The sequence below is a fragment of the Aphelocoma coerulescens genome, unplaced genomic scaffold (assembly GCF_041296385.1).
Source record: "Aphelocoma coerulescens isolate FSJ_1873_10779 unplaced genomic scaffold, UR_Acoe_1.0 HiC_scaffold_77, whole genome shotgun sequence".
Classification (NCBI taxonomy): Eukaryota; Metazoa; Chordata; class Aves; order Passeriformes; family Corvidae; genus Aphelocoma; species Aphelocoma coerulescens.
The window spans coordinates 1,059,608-1,074,180 of record NW_027184063.1 but is presented as its reverse complement, the minus strand read 5'-3'; the positions used below and the strand labels follow the sequence as shown (position 1 = coordinate 1,074,180).

The window sequence follows — 14,573 nt, the reverse complement described above, 5'->3', positions numbered from 1 at the left end:
AGAGCTGCTTCACCATTGTCTTCACCACAGCCTGCAGAAGATCTCAGCTCCAGTACTTGGAGCACCTCCTGCCCCTCCTTCTCCACTGACCTTGGTGTCTCCACATGGTTTCCCTCACATGTTCTCACCTCCTCCTCTTCTCTGGATAGGAAAAAACTGTGCGTGCCCACTTTTTTGCGATTTTCTTCTTAAATCTGTTATCCCAGAGGCATTACCAGTCTCTCTCATTGGCTCAGTTTTAACCAGCAGCATGTCCATCTTCAGAGCCATCAGGGATTAGCGCTGCTGGACATGGTGGAAGCTTCCAGCAGCATCTCACAGGAGCCACCTCTGTGGCCGCCCTGCCACCAAAACCAGGCTGTGCCAAACCAATACAAGAGTCATCGGTGAGAAAAGCTCTGACTGAGTAAAAATTGTTTTGTGCATTTTCTGATTGGCTTAAAAGTGTTGTGGTCTCTGGTACCTGCACATCTCCATGGCAACTGCTGAGTCATCACCGCCGCACGCTCTGATTGGCCAAAGGCTGCTTTGGGGTGGGGGCTGGGGGCCTCCGTCAAACATGGGACCCCCACAAGCTGCTTATAACCACCAAAACTGGGAGTTATAGCCCTCCCTTAGACACCAGTGGAACCATGGGGTCACCCCAACCCCCAAAATGAGGCACGGGGCCCACAAGCCATTTATATCCCTGCCCCAGGTTCGTGGAAAGCAGCAGGATCCTCTCCAAAATGGCGTCTCCTCACCATCAGAAAATGAGGAGGGGGTGTCACCTCAGCTTCCAGAAATTAGCGGGAAAACTCCAAAAGCCATTTCAAGCCCCCAAAATTGGCAGAAAGCAGCAGGATCTTCCCCCAAATGGGCTCCCTGTGTCCCTCCCTGTGGTGCCCATTCCAAGTGCCAGGGCCATGTGTCCTCCCTTGTCTCCCTGTACCCCCTCCTCAGGATCGGGGGGCACCCAGAAAACCCCTCAGGAACAGGGGATAACCCAAATGCCCTCAGATGTGGGGGATACCCAGAAAGGAGATTCCCCCTGGCCTCATCATCCCCAGCCTTCAGCTCTTCATTCCAAACCCCTGCCCCCCTCCCTTTGCCCATCCCCCACCATGTACCTCCCACTCCGTCCACACCCTCTGAATGCCCATCCAGCCCCTCCTGGCGATTTTGAGGGGGCTGTAGGGTCAAGTAATATTGGAATGTGACTGAGACATTTGGAGTGGGAACTGAACAGTTTTCAGTAGGATCCAGTGGTTCTGAGGTGACAAATCAAGGCCTCTCATCTTCTGGAGTGCAAAGCAATGGAGAAAACTCTTCCATCTCCCCTCAGAACCCCCAAATCCTCCCAAACATCATCTTCCCTGGTGCCTATGGGGATCCAGAAGGATATGGAGACAACCAGCCAGATGTCTTCCCAACATGGATACAGGGAATGTGGGTCCTTCAGTGGGGGATGAAGTTGGAGCAGCGGATGAAGCTCTTCTGCACTCAGGGCACTCGCAGGGCTTCACTTACCAGTGCCTCTGTTCATGTCTGGCCAAATTAGAGCTGTGTGAGAAGCTCTTCCCACACTGGGGACACTCGTAGGGCCTCTCCCCAGTGTGGATGCGCTGGTGCCTGATGAGGTGGGAGTTGTACCTGAAGCCCTTCCCGCAGTCAGGGCAGCGGAAGGGCCTCTCCTCTGTGTGAATCCGCTGGTGCAAGAGGAGACTGGAGCTGGTCTGAAACCTCTTCCCACACTCGGGACACTCGTAGGGCCTCTCCCCGGTGTGGATGCGCCTGTGGCTGATGAGGGTGGAGTTGTGCTTGAAGCCCTTCCCACAGTCGGAGCAGCGGAAGGGCCTCTCATCTGTGTGCGTCCGCTGGTGCAGGAGGAGATGGGAGCTGGTATGAAACCTCTTCTCACACTCAGGGCACTTGTAGGGCCTCTCCCCAGTGTGGCTCCTCTGGTGGATGATCAGCTCAGAGCTCTCTCTGAAGCTCTTCCCACATTCCCCACACTCATAGGGCCTCTCCCCAGTGTGGAGCCTCTGGTGGACAACCAGGTGAGATCTGTGTCTGAAGCTCTTTCCACATTCCAGGCACTTGTAGGGCCTCTCCCCAGTGTGGGTTCTCTGGTGGATGATCAGACTGGAGCTCTCTCTGAAGCTCTTCCCACATTCTCCACACTTGTAGGGCCGTTCCCCAGTGTGGATCATCTGGTGGTGGACCAGGCTGGAGCTCTGGCTGAAGCCCTTCCCACATTCCCCACACTTGTAGGGCCATTCCCCAGTGTGGATCCTCCGGTGACGGATCAGGTGGGAGCTCTGTCTGAAGCTTTTCCCACATTCACCACACTCGTAAGGCTTCTCTCCAGTGTGGATCATCTGGTGGCAGATCAGGTGCGAGCTGTCTCTGAAGCTCTTCCCACATTCCCCACACTCGTAGGGCCTATCCCCAGTATGGATCATCTGGTGATGGATCAGGAGGGTGCACGTGCTGAAGCTCTTCCCACATTCCCCACACTCGTAGGGCTGTTCCCCAGTGTGGATCATCTGGTGGCGGATCAGGTGAGATCTCCAGCTGAAGCTCTTCCCACATTCCTCACACTTGTGTGGCTTCTCCCCAGCGTGAAGCTGCTCATGGACCACAAGGTCCGAGCTCTGGCTGGATCTCCAGCTGCCTTCCCAGCACAGGGTGGATCTTTCCTCCTCACAGCTCCCTGGGCTGTGTTTGCAGCCTCTCCTCCTGTGAGATGTCTGGGGCTTTTCCTCCCCGTTGGATTCCTGCGCCGTGGAGCCACTCAAAACGGCCTCTTCCACCAGGTTCTGCTGCGGGGATTTGTCCTCTCTGGGCTCCAACCTCAGCTCCTTGTCTGGGGGAGGAAGGACAAGGAGAGGATGGGATTTGCCTCCGTGCCACAGGGAAGGAAGGAGAAGGAGATCCCCCCAGTCCATCCCCGGCAGGACGGCCTCGGCAGCGGGGTTGTCCTGCAGCCGGGGGTGATGCTGGGCTGGGAGATGGAGCAGGAGAGAGGGGGAACGGGGCAGGGACTTCTTCCCCACCTGCCTGGGTGTCCTGGGGTACCCTCCTCTTCCTCACACCCTCCTCCTCCATCTCGCCAAGGTTTGGGAATGGGAAATCCTGGTTTGGGGAAAAACAAGGGATGAGCATGTTGAATTTGAATGTCCCCCTGCTCAAGTCCATCTCTACAAGTCACCGGGCATCTGGGGTCCAGAAAAATCTCCCAAACACCAACATTCAGCCCTGAAAAAGCCTCACAGGAGCTCCCCCTCTCTAGTCCCCCTGCTCTGATGTTGGGGGGTTCCACCCTATCCCAGCTGCTGGGGGTCACACTTGTATTGGGGGTCCCCCATCTACTTAGTCCCTGCCCTCCCCAGGCTGCTGGGAGTCCAGGAATCCAAAAAGCTCCCATCTTTGGTCTCCCCACTTAGGGATGCTGGAGGTTATGGGGTCCAAGGGATCCTTCTCCCCTTATTCTCTGTTTCGGGGTGCAGGGAGTCCAAGGAGTCCCCCCTCCCCCGCTCCAGGCTGTTGAGGGTCCTGCAAATTGTGGCACTCTTCCCTCTCTGGGCTCCCCACTTTGGGGTCCTGGGGGTCACAGGGGTCTGCTCCTCCAGACTGCCGGGGCTCCCCTGGTCCCGGTACTGCCCCTCTCTGCTCTCCCCATTCTGGGGATCCCCAGGTTGCCCCCTGCAGCTCTCCCGGGGGGTGGAACTCCCACCGCTACCTGGCTCTGGGCTGGAGTTGGCTGTGCCTGAGCCAGGCAGACCCAACCCCCACTGCGGGGGAGACCCCACATCCCCCTGCCCACTGCCAGGGCTCTGCTTGCTCTGCCACTGGGACCCCCCAATGTCCTTGCAAGGAGCATTTTCTTCTCGGCTTTGGAGTTCTTCATACTCCAAATATCCCCCCCAAAAAACCCAATCCAGGGACCCCCCAGGGTATCTGCGCCAAGCTCCCCCTCCTTGGGCACCTGCGGGATGGGAGGTGATGCTCCCATGGATAGGGGGCTGTGAATTCAGGGAGTGCTCGAACTCGTTCTTCGTTCTCCTTTTCTTCATCCTCCCTTGTCCCTCCTCTTCATCCTCCTCCTGCTCCTCCTCTCCCATCCCTCCTCCTCCTCCTCCCTAATTCCACCTCCTTCTCCTACTTCAACCTCTTTTCCTGCTTCTTCTTCATCCCTCCTCTTCTATCCCTCCTCCTCCTCCCCCCAGGACCAGTAACACCCTGGGTTCCCCTTTCCCGAGCCCCTCACAGCCCGCGGGAGCTGGAGCCGGGACAGGTCGGGATGGGCAGCGTGGGGCTCTCGGCTGCTCCCACCCGCTGGGGGCGGGGGAACCTGGCCTGGGGAAAGGAGAGGGAAACTGGGAACATTGGGGGCTGCAGATCCCAACTGGGCCTTGCTGGGGACCCTGGGTGGGGACTTGCAGCCCTTGAGGCTCCTCTCGGAGCCTGAAGAGCTGGGTGGGGGGAACACAGAGAGGGCTGGGGGATCCCAGGAGTGGCATCACTGGCAGTGACTGCTTTGTACTGGGGTAACTAGAACCTTACTGGGGCAACTGGGTGGGACTGGGAATGACTACAAGCATGCTGAGGCCAACTGGGATATACTGGGAGTATCTGTAACCATACTGGGATTGACTGGAACCATACTGGGAACAACCAGGACCATGCTGAGGAGAAATGGAACCATGCTGGGGACTACTGGGAGAAAGTCGGAGTGACTTGGTCTGAACAGGGGGCAACTGGGCACGACTGGGACCATGCTGGGAGGGACTGGGATCATATGGGGAGAGACTGGGACTATACTAGGAGCAACTGCGTTAAACTGGAACCACACTGGAAGATCATGGGAGCAGCTGTTCCAATGCCGCGGTCATACTTGGATCCTCCAGGAACTGGCTGGGATCATACTGGCAGTGACTGGAATAGTACTGGGGGTATCTGCGAGTGACTGCGATCATACTGGAATCAGACTGGGAGTGACTGGAAAGGTGCTGGCCACGACTGGAACCATACTGGAGGTGACTGAGAGCAACAGAGACCATGCTGGGAGCAAATGGGATCATATTTGCAGTAACTGGGAGTGACTGGATTCACACTGGGAGCAACTGGGCCCACACTGGCAGTGACAGGGAGTCACACTGGGCATGACTGGAATAATACTGGGAGTATCTGGGAGTGACTGGAACCATACTGGGGGTGACTGGGTGCAACTGGGATCATACTGGAAATGGCGGGAAGTGACTAGGATCATACTGGCATTGAGAGGGAGAAGTTGGGATCACATTTGGGGTAACTGGAATCATACTGGGAGCCACTGGGATTACAGCAGGTGTGAACAGATCCTGACGGGGGCTTACTGGGAGCTGCTGGGCCCATGTTGGGAGGAAAATGGGGACATGCCTTCGGTTTTAACCTTTGCATTTTTCAAATTCTGTATTGCTTGGTGTGTGACTCTGAAGTTTTTTGTTGCCTGTTAATTTTTGCTCTCTCATGCTAGGTAGACATAACAAAGCCCCTCTGGCCCTGCTTTCCAAGGACACCAAGACTGTGTGTTGGGGGTTTAGGAGCTCTCCTGGTTTTCTTTTTTCTGTTAAAGGAATTTTCCCCATACATGTTGCTAGGGGGACAAATGGCTGGGTACTTAAAAAAACAAAAAAGGTGCCTATGGGGGTGGGGTGCATCTGGCTACTCTTTTGTTTCACCTGGGTGTGCAGGAAGTCGGTCTCCAGCGCTTGGACAGAGAGAGAGAGGCTGCTTTCTTTGGCTGCTTTTCCTTCTGCCAGAGAAACCCCGGGATCCCAAGCCCGCCTTTCCCTGCCCCGCTGGGAGCCGGGCTGTGGCTGCCCTGCCCCCGCCGTTGCTTCAAGCCTTCGCTACATTGTAGCCCTGCTCGCCCTGCCTGCCCAGACCCCTGGGGGGGTTACCCATTTGGATACATCTCATTGGCCACCTGGGATTTGTGCTCGTCCCTGCCATTCCAGCCTGCCGTTCCAGCCTGCTGTTCCCAAGGGTCTGGCCAGACACCAGGATCGGCTGCCCAGGGGTTTGTGAAGCTTTTGTTCCATCCCTTCCCAGGATCCCAGGTCACCAGTGCCGTGTGCTCCCCGAGCTCGCTCTGGAGCACCCCCTGCAGCCGCGGCAGAACCATCGTACCTGCCCTGTTCACTGGGAGCCACCAGGGCCCCTGCCAGCTGTGAGAGGAACTGCACCCAAGGGGAAAGGGCCTGACAGCCGAGAAGGCTGGGACTGGGTTTGTAATTGATTGCTGTTACTGCCACAGTTATTGTTGTTTAGTTGACTGGTTATACACATATAGATATATAATAGTAAAGAACTGTTATTCCTATTTCCCATATCTTTACCTAAAAGCCCCTTGATTTAAAAATTGTAATAACTTGGAGGGAAGGGGGTTGCATCTGCCATTCCAAGGGAGGCTCCTGCCTTCCTTAGCAGACACCTGTCTTTCAAACCAAGACAGATCTTGGCACCCAACTGTGGGGCCTGAGGGCATTAAGAGAGAGGGGTGAAAAAGGAATAACAGTTCCTGGATAACTTAATTTTGTGTGCTGGATATAAGAACCTTGCTAGGCAGCACTATGTGGTCTACTTTACCCTGGTTCGGGTGGCAGGTGGTCGTGGCTATATTCTTCCCCTTTGCAACTCCTTACCTAAACATGGGTCCCTTGACTAAGGCTACCATTGCTGTTATCCAGTTTGCGCTATGGGTCGAGAAGGTGAGGAATTCATAGGCTTTTAACTTCCTCCGGAATGTGGGTACATGGATAAAGGGCTATCACACACTAAGTGCATGTTTTTGGGGTTATGTTAACAATGGTACCTTCTGTGAGGAAATGACACCAGGGGAAGTTTTCTCCCAACCCCTCAACCAGTTCTTTGGGCCCACCCCACCAATTTTTGAAGGGTTTAGATTCCCTCTGGGTACTAACCAACTGGTGCTGGTAGGCCTACTCTATTTAGCACTCAGGGATAAGTTGAGATTGGCTTGGATAAATACCCAGACACCAGCTCCAGAGACTAGAAATCCTACCCCAGAGCCTGATCCTGCCCCAGAACCTGACACAGCCCCAGACACTAGAGATCCTGCCCCACATCCTGACCCTGTCCCACAGCCTGATACCGCCCAACAGCCCACCTCAGAAATGGACTACCCAAACTGGGTGGGGGTACTGGTGAAGGGGATGCAGGAGATGTGCCAGGAGATATGCCAGGAGATGGGCCAGGTGCGCCAGGAGATATGCCAATTGCTAAGGGAATACACTTCCTCAGCTAGTGAAAAACCCTCTCCCTGCCCCAAAGAGGGTGAGTCCGACGGTGCAGCAGTGGAACCCACGGATGTTACAACCCACAAGCTGAGCTGTGGATTTTTCCTGTGTGAGCATGGGGAGGACATGAAAAGGTGGGATGGGAAACCCACTTCTGTCCTGGCAGCGTGAGTGCGTGAACTCAAGGAGGGAGGCACTAACCGAGGGGGTTCTGCTAAGGTGAAAGTAGCCTCAGCCTCCCATGACTGAGCTGCCAGGTATTACAGAAGGGAGGATATGTCAGATCCCCTTGAAGGGACCTCGAGCATGTATGCCCAGGGAAAGAATGATAACCAGGGCTAGAGGGGCCCTGCCTCTAGCCAGGGAGAGGCACAGGAGAACTGGGTTTTCTGGATGGTGTGGATTCGATGACCTGGCACATCAGAGCCACAAAAATATGATGCACTGGTTGACACTGGGGCACAGTGTACTTTAATGCCATCGGGACATGTGGGGGCAGAACCTGTATCCATCTCTGGGGGGACTGGGGGATCACAGCAGTTGACCCTGTTGGAAGCTCAGGTGAGCCTGACTGGGAAGGAGTGGCAAAAGCATCCGATTGTGACCGGCCCAGAGGCCCCGTGTATTCTGGGCATAGACTTCCTCAAGAATGGCTATTACAAATACCCAAAAGGACTCAGGTGGGCATTTGGGATTGCTGCTGTGGAGGCAGAGGGCATTAGGCAATTGAACACCCTGCCTGGACTATCAGAGAATCCTTCTGAGGTTGGGCTCCTGAAAGTAGAAGAGCACGGAGTGCCAATTGCTACCTCGACAGTGCACTGCTGGCAGTATCAGACAAATCGAGATGCTGTGATCCCCATCCACAAGATGATCTGTGAGCTGGAGAGCCAAGGGGTGGTCAGCAAGACCCACTCACCCTTCAACAGCCCCATCTGGCCTGTGTGCAAATCAGAAGGAGAATGGAGATTGACTGTGGACTATCGTGCTTTGAATGAAGTGACTCCACCATTGAGTGCTGCTGTGCTGCACATGTTGGCGCTCCAGTACAAGCTGGAGTCCAAAGCAGCGAAGTGGTATGCCACTATTAACATTGCTAATGCATTTTTCTCCATTCCTCTGGCAGCGGAGTGCAGGCCTCAGTTTGCCTTCACCTGGAGGGGTGTGCAATACACCTGGAACCAACTGCCCCAGGGGTGGAAGCACAGTCCCACCATCTGCCATGGACTGATCCATGGCTGCACTGGAAGAGGGTGAGGCCCCAGAGCATCTGCAGTACATTGACGACATCATTGTGTGGGGGAACACAGCATCGGAAGTATTTGAGAAAGGAGAGAAAATCATCCAGATTCTCCTGGAAGCTGGTTTCACCATCAAAAGAGCAAAGTCAAGGGACCTGCCCGAGAGATCCAGTTCCTGGGAGTAAAGTGGCAAGATGGATGATGTCAGATTCCCACTGAGGTCATCAAGAAGATCACAGTGATGTCTCCACCAACCAACAAGAAGGAAACACAAGCTTTCCTAGGTGCCATAGGTTTCTGGAGAATGCACATTCCCAAGTACAGACAGATCGTGAGCCCTCTCTACCTGGTTACCTGCAAGAAGAACAATTTCCACTGGGGCCCTGAACAGCAACAAGCCTTCACCCAGATCAAGCAAGAAATCGCTCACGCCATAGCCCTTGGTCCAGTCAGGACAGGACCAGAGGTGAAGAATGTGCTCTACTCTGCAGCCGGGAACAATGGTCTGTCCTGGAGCCTGCGGCAGAAGGTGCCTGGTGAGACTTGGGGCCGATCACTGGGATTCTGGAGCCAAAGCTACAGAGGATCTGAAGCCAACTACACTCCCACAGAGAAAGAGATCTTGGCAGCCTATGAAGGAGTCCAAGCCACCTCAGAAGTGATCGGCACAGAGGCACAACTCCTCCTGGCACCCCAACTACCAGTGCTTGGGTGGATGTTCAAAGGAAAGGTTCCTTCCACGCATCACGCCACCGACGCTACTTGGAGCAAATGGATCACCCTCATCACGCAGCGCGCCCAAATTGGAAACCCAAATCACCCTGGGATCTTGGAAATAATTACAAACTGGCCAGAAGGTGAGACTTTTGGGTTATCTTCTGAAGAAGAAGAGGAGCAGGTGACGCGTGCCGAAGAAGCCCCACCATAAAACGAGCTACCAGAGAGTGAAAGACAATATGCCCTCTTCACTGATGGTTCCTGCCGAATTGTAGGCACTAGCCGGAAATGGAAAGCCGCTGTATGGAGCCCCATACAACAATTTGCACAGGCTATTGAAGGGGAAGGTGGATCGAGCCAATTTGCTGAACTCAAAGCTGTCCAATTAGCTCTGGACATAGCTGAAAGAAAGAAGTGGCTAAAGCTCTACCTCTACACTGACTCATGGATGGTAGCCAATGCTCTGTGGGGTTGGCTGGAAAGGTGGAAGAAGGCAAACTGGCAGTGTACAGGAAAACCAATCTGGGCTGCTGAGGAGTGGAAAGGCATTGCCACTAGGGTAGAGAAGCTATCCGTGAAGGTCCGTTATGTAGATGCTCACGTCCCCAAGAGCCAGGCTAACAAAGAACATCGTAACAACAAACAGGTAGATCAGTCTGTGAAAATAGAGGTGTCCCAGATAGACTTGGACTGGAAACATAAAGGAGAGTTGTTCCTAGCTTGATGGGCCCATGATGCCTCAGACCACCAGGGCAGAGATGCCACCTATAAGTGGGCGCGAGATCGAGGGGTGGATCTAACCATGGACAGTATCTCCCAGGTGATCCATGATTGTGAGACATGCACTGCAATCAAGCAGGCCAAGTGGGTGAAGCCCCTGTGGTATGGTGGGTAATGGTCCAAATACAAGTATGGGGAGGCCTGGCAGATTGATTACATCACACTGCCTCAAACATGCCAAGGCAAGAGCTATGTGCTCACAATGGTAGAAGCAACCACAGGATGCCTGGAGACCTACCCTGTGCCTCACGCTACTGCCCAGAACACCATCCTGGGCCTGGAAAAGCAAGTCCTTTGGAGGCATGGTACTCCTGAGAGAATTGAGTCTGACAATGGGACTCACTTCAAGAACGGCCTTATAAAACACCTGGGCTAGGGATCATGGCATTGAGTGGGTGTACCACATCCCTTACCATGCACCAGCAGCTGGGAAGGTTGAGCGGTGTAATGGACTGCTTAAAACCACCTTGAAGGCACTGGGTGGGGGGACTTTCAAAAACTGGGAGATGCATTTAGCAAGAGTCACCCAGTTAGTTAACACCCGAGGCTCCACCAGCCGAGCAGGCCCTGCCCATTCCAAACCCCTACAAACAACAGACGGGGATAAGGTTCCAGTGGTGCACGTGAGAGGTATGCTTGGAAAAACTGGGTTAATTCTGCCTTGAGCAAAGACAAACCCATCCGTGGGGTTGTCTTCGCTCAGGGACCAGGTTGCACCTGGTGGGTGATGCAAAGGGATGGAGAGACCCGATGCATACCTCAAGAGGACCTTGTTTTAGGGTTAACTACCCATGTCTCTGTACTTGTATCGGTATCAGCATGTATATATGTATACAATTCAAGTGATGCATGTATTTATATGGTTAAAAGGGTTACGTTTCATGTAACAGGTTAGTATGGGAAAAATTTGGGGTGAATAATGTTGGGGTTTTAGGAGCTCTCCTGTTTTTTGTTTTTTTTCTGTTAAAGGAATTTTCCCCATACATGTTGCTAGGGGGACAAATGGCTGGGTACTTAAAAAAACAAAAAAGGTGCCTATGGGGGTGGGGTGCATCTGGCTACTCTTTTGTTTCACCTGGGTGTGCGGGAAGTCGGTCTCCAGCGCTTGGACAGAGAGAGAGAGGCTGCTTTCTTTGGCTGCTTTTCCTTCTGCCAGAGAAACCCCGGGATCCCAAGCCCGCCTTTCCCTGCCCCACTGGGAGCCGGGCTGTGGCTGCCCTGCCCCCGCCGTTGCTTCAAGCCTTCGCTACATTGTAGCCCTGCTCGCCCTGCCTGCCCAGATCCCTGGGGGGGTTACCCATTTGGATACATCTCGTTGGCCACCCGGGATTTGTGCTTGTCCCTGCCATTCCAGCCTGCCGTTCCAGCCTGCTGTTCCCAAGGGTCTGGCCAGACACCAGGATCGGCTGCCCAGGGGTTTGTGAAGCTTTTGTTCCATCCCTTCCCAGGATCCCAGGCCACCAGTGCCACGTGCTCCTTGAGCTCGCTCTGGGGCGCCCCCTGCAGCCGCGGCAGAACCATCGTACCTGCCCTGTTCACTGGGAGCCGCCAGCGCCCCTGCCGGCTGTGAGAGGAACTGCACCCAAGGGGAAAGGGCCTGACAGCCGAGAAGGCTGGGACTGGGTTTGTGATTGTTTGCTGTTACTGCTGTAGTTATTGTTGTTTGTTTGACTGGTTATACACATATAGATATATAATAGTAAAGAACTGTTATTCCTATTTCCCATATCTTTGCCTAAAAGCCCCTTGATTTAAAAATTATAATAACTTGGAGGGAAGGGGGGTCGTATCTGCCATTCCAAGGGAGGCTCCTGCCTTCCTTAGCAGACACCTGTCTTTCCAAGGACACCAAGACTGTCCTAGGCAAAAAAGTAGAAAACAAAGAGCCTCTAAATGCAGGGTAAGCTGTGGGGAAAACTGAAGCTTTAATTGGAGAATTAACCCTGCTATGCAAATGAACCAAACCTATCAAAGTGTGAAGAACTCATGACCTGGGGTCCATCTTGGGGTCCATCTTGAGAATGGCTTCAGGCTCCCCAGGGTGTACATGTGAAGGTCCTATCAAATAAATATCTCTTTTATTCCTTTACTCCTGCCTAGTCTCTGTTTCTAGGAGGCCTCATAAGGCATCAGTTCTTTGGCACCACCAGAACGGACAACGAGGCTTCCCAAAGTCCTCTGGGACTCAGAAAGATCCAGCCCAGCTCCCCCCCTTGCCAGCACCCGGGGGGGCAGTTGCCAGGAGTCCAGGAGGCAGAGAAGCCTCAAGAGCCCAGAAAACTCTCCAGATCCAGCACAGAGGCACGTGAGTAACTGAATAAAGGTGGCATTCTGTTGTTAACACCTGAATTGGGTATTAAGACATCTCTTACAGTTTGTTTAGGGACTCTGGAGGGTCCAAGGGGTTTTGTTTGGTGTTTCCCCCTTTTGTTAGCTTGGCAGCTCATGAGAGCTTGTCAGAGAACTTGTGTGAGAGTCCCAGGGAATTTGATTTTCCCTCTGTTGGTTTGTTGCTAGCTTCCATCCAGCCATCACCCTTCAACATGCAGCCAGGTGGCACAGTGGCTTGGATTGTATTTTGAGCCTCAGTTTGAATCCCCAGGGTTGTGGGTTCGAATCCTACCTTCTCTAGTTTTCTCTCTCTGTTTTATAGAGTGATTTAGATCTTGTTGCTTTATTTTCATGAATTTTCTGTTTATAAGCATAAAACCATGGGCAGTAGTATTTCTTGTATGGGGAGTGAAATACCACCAAACACCCCTTTAAGCTTTGTATTAGATAACTGGGCAAAATTGATTGGCAAAGATAAAACCCTTACAAAAGCAGAATTAATTAGGCTTTCAACATTGATTTGGCCAGCTTATAGGTTAGATAACTGGCAAAAGTGGCCGCAGTTTGGAAGCCTAGATGAAGAGTTATTATTGAGTTTAATATCGTATCATCGAAGAGATCGCTGTTTCTTAGAATTAGAGTACGCCAAGCTCTTCTTGGCTGCATCTAAGTTACAAATATCTAAAAAAGAGCATATACTGTTTTTAAGGAAAAAAGAGAAAAAGATTAAGAAGTCTATGTTGGACCTGACAAAAGGGGAAGACGTGGAGATGGATTTAATAGCTCCCGCCTCGAGATTGGATCCCCCTCCTCCTCCTCCTCTCCCTCTCCCTCCCCCTTCTCCTTATCAGCCAATATGGATCTTGGGGGTGACGGGGGGAAGGAGAGGCAGCTTTAGATGGGTTACAGCCGGTGAAAAAGGAGAAGGAGAAGGCAGAGTGGCCGCCCCCGCGACCTCCCGCAGACCCGGGAGACTTCCCAACCGTGACTCATGCTCCAGCAGGGCCGCATCTAAAACAGGATGAAGACTGGCCATGGCGGCTCTGGAAGGCGCTTGTGTCTCCAGCAGCTTCTGCCCAGAAACTGCCCGGCTCTCTCTCCCCCGCCTCCCCTTCGGTCCCACCAGGAGCAGATGGGCCAAGGGGAGAGGACAGCCAGTGTGTGCAGCCTACAGCCCCGCCCTTGGAGGTGGAGCCTGAGGGCAGGACTTTCCATGAAGAGGGTAGGGAGGGAACCTCCCTCAGGGGAGGTGGCATTCCTCCCTCTCCCAGGCATCGGAATCTCCATGACAACGCCTCACGCAGAGTGGCTGGCTTAGAGGATGAAGTCATCAAAGCATGCAGGCCCAGGGACACTGCCCGGCCCCTGCGGCGGAGTAGGTCCCTGTCAGTGATATACCAGAACGGGCTGGGGCAGACCTGACACAGCCGACTCCACAGAATCAGACAGCTCTCACCCAGGCAGTTCCTCTGAGGAGGAAGATGAGATAGCTGCTTTAAGCAGATGAAAGAGGGGAAAGACAGCAAGAAAAGCAATAAGGGAGTGAAGCCCAATTGCTAAACAGACCAGAGCAAAAAGGGAGCCAGTTTTGCAAGCCCCTCTGAGACAGGCTGCGGGTAATCAAGGGCCAATCTATGTGAAGGTTCTGTACTCTCTCAGAGTTAGAACAATGGAAGAGTACGAAGTGCGAAAATATAAAGAAAATCCAGACAAAGTGGCTACTTTGGTACAAAGAGCAATCAAAACACAGAACCCTGACTGGAGTGATTTGGCAGCTATGATAGATATTGCTTGATCCCAGTAAAAGACAGATGGTAAACAAAGCTACTATAAACTCTGTGGAATTAGGCATAGCTAGCAGGATGTTCCAAGGTACAGTCGCAGAAATTTTCCCAACAGATGATCCAAGGTGGGACCCAAATGTGCCAGCAGAAATGCAAAGATTAAAATAGTATCAAGATCTCATAGTATATGGGTTAAAGCATGGTGTCCCTAAAGCTTTTAACTGGGCAAAGCTTTATGAAGTGAAGCAAGGTCCTAATGAAACTCCTACTGATTTTTTGAATAGGTTAAGAGAAGCTGCTACCAAATACACAAACATAAATACTGATACAGCGGAAGGGGAAAATCATCTGGCTTATTTGTTTATGGGTCAGGTTTCAAACTATATAAGAAGAAAGTTGCAAAAGTTAGAAGGTGTTCAAGACATGAATAAATT

General features: G+C 52.9%; 2 pseudogenes; one reads left to right on the top strand and one right to left on the bottom strand.

Annotated features, from left to right (window-relative positions):
* LOC138102495 (zinc finger protein 208-like) overlaps nucleotides 1-3,196 on the bottom strand; it is a 322,764-nt pseudogene extending 319,568 nt beyond the window's left edge.
* The window catches only part of LOC138102496 (zinc finger protein 850-like), a 176,932-nt pseudogene that overhangs the window by 31,699 nt on the left and 130,660 nt on the right, over nucleotides 1-14,573 (top strand).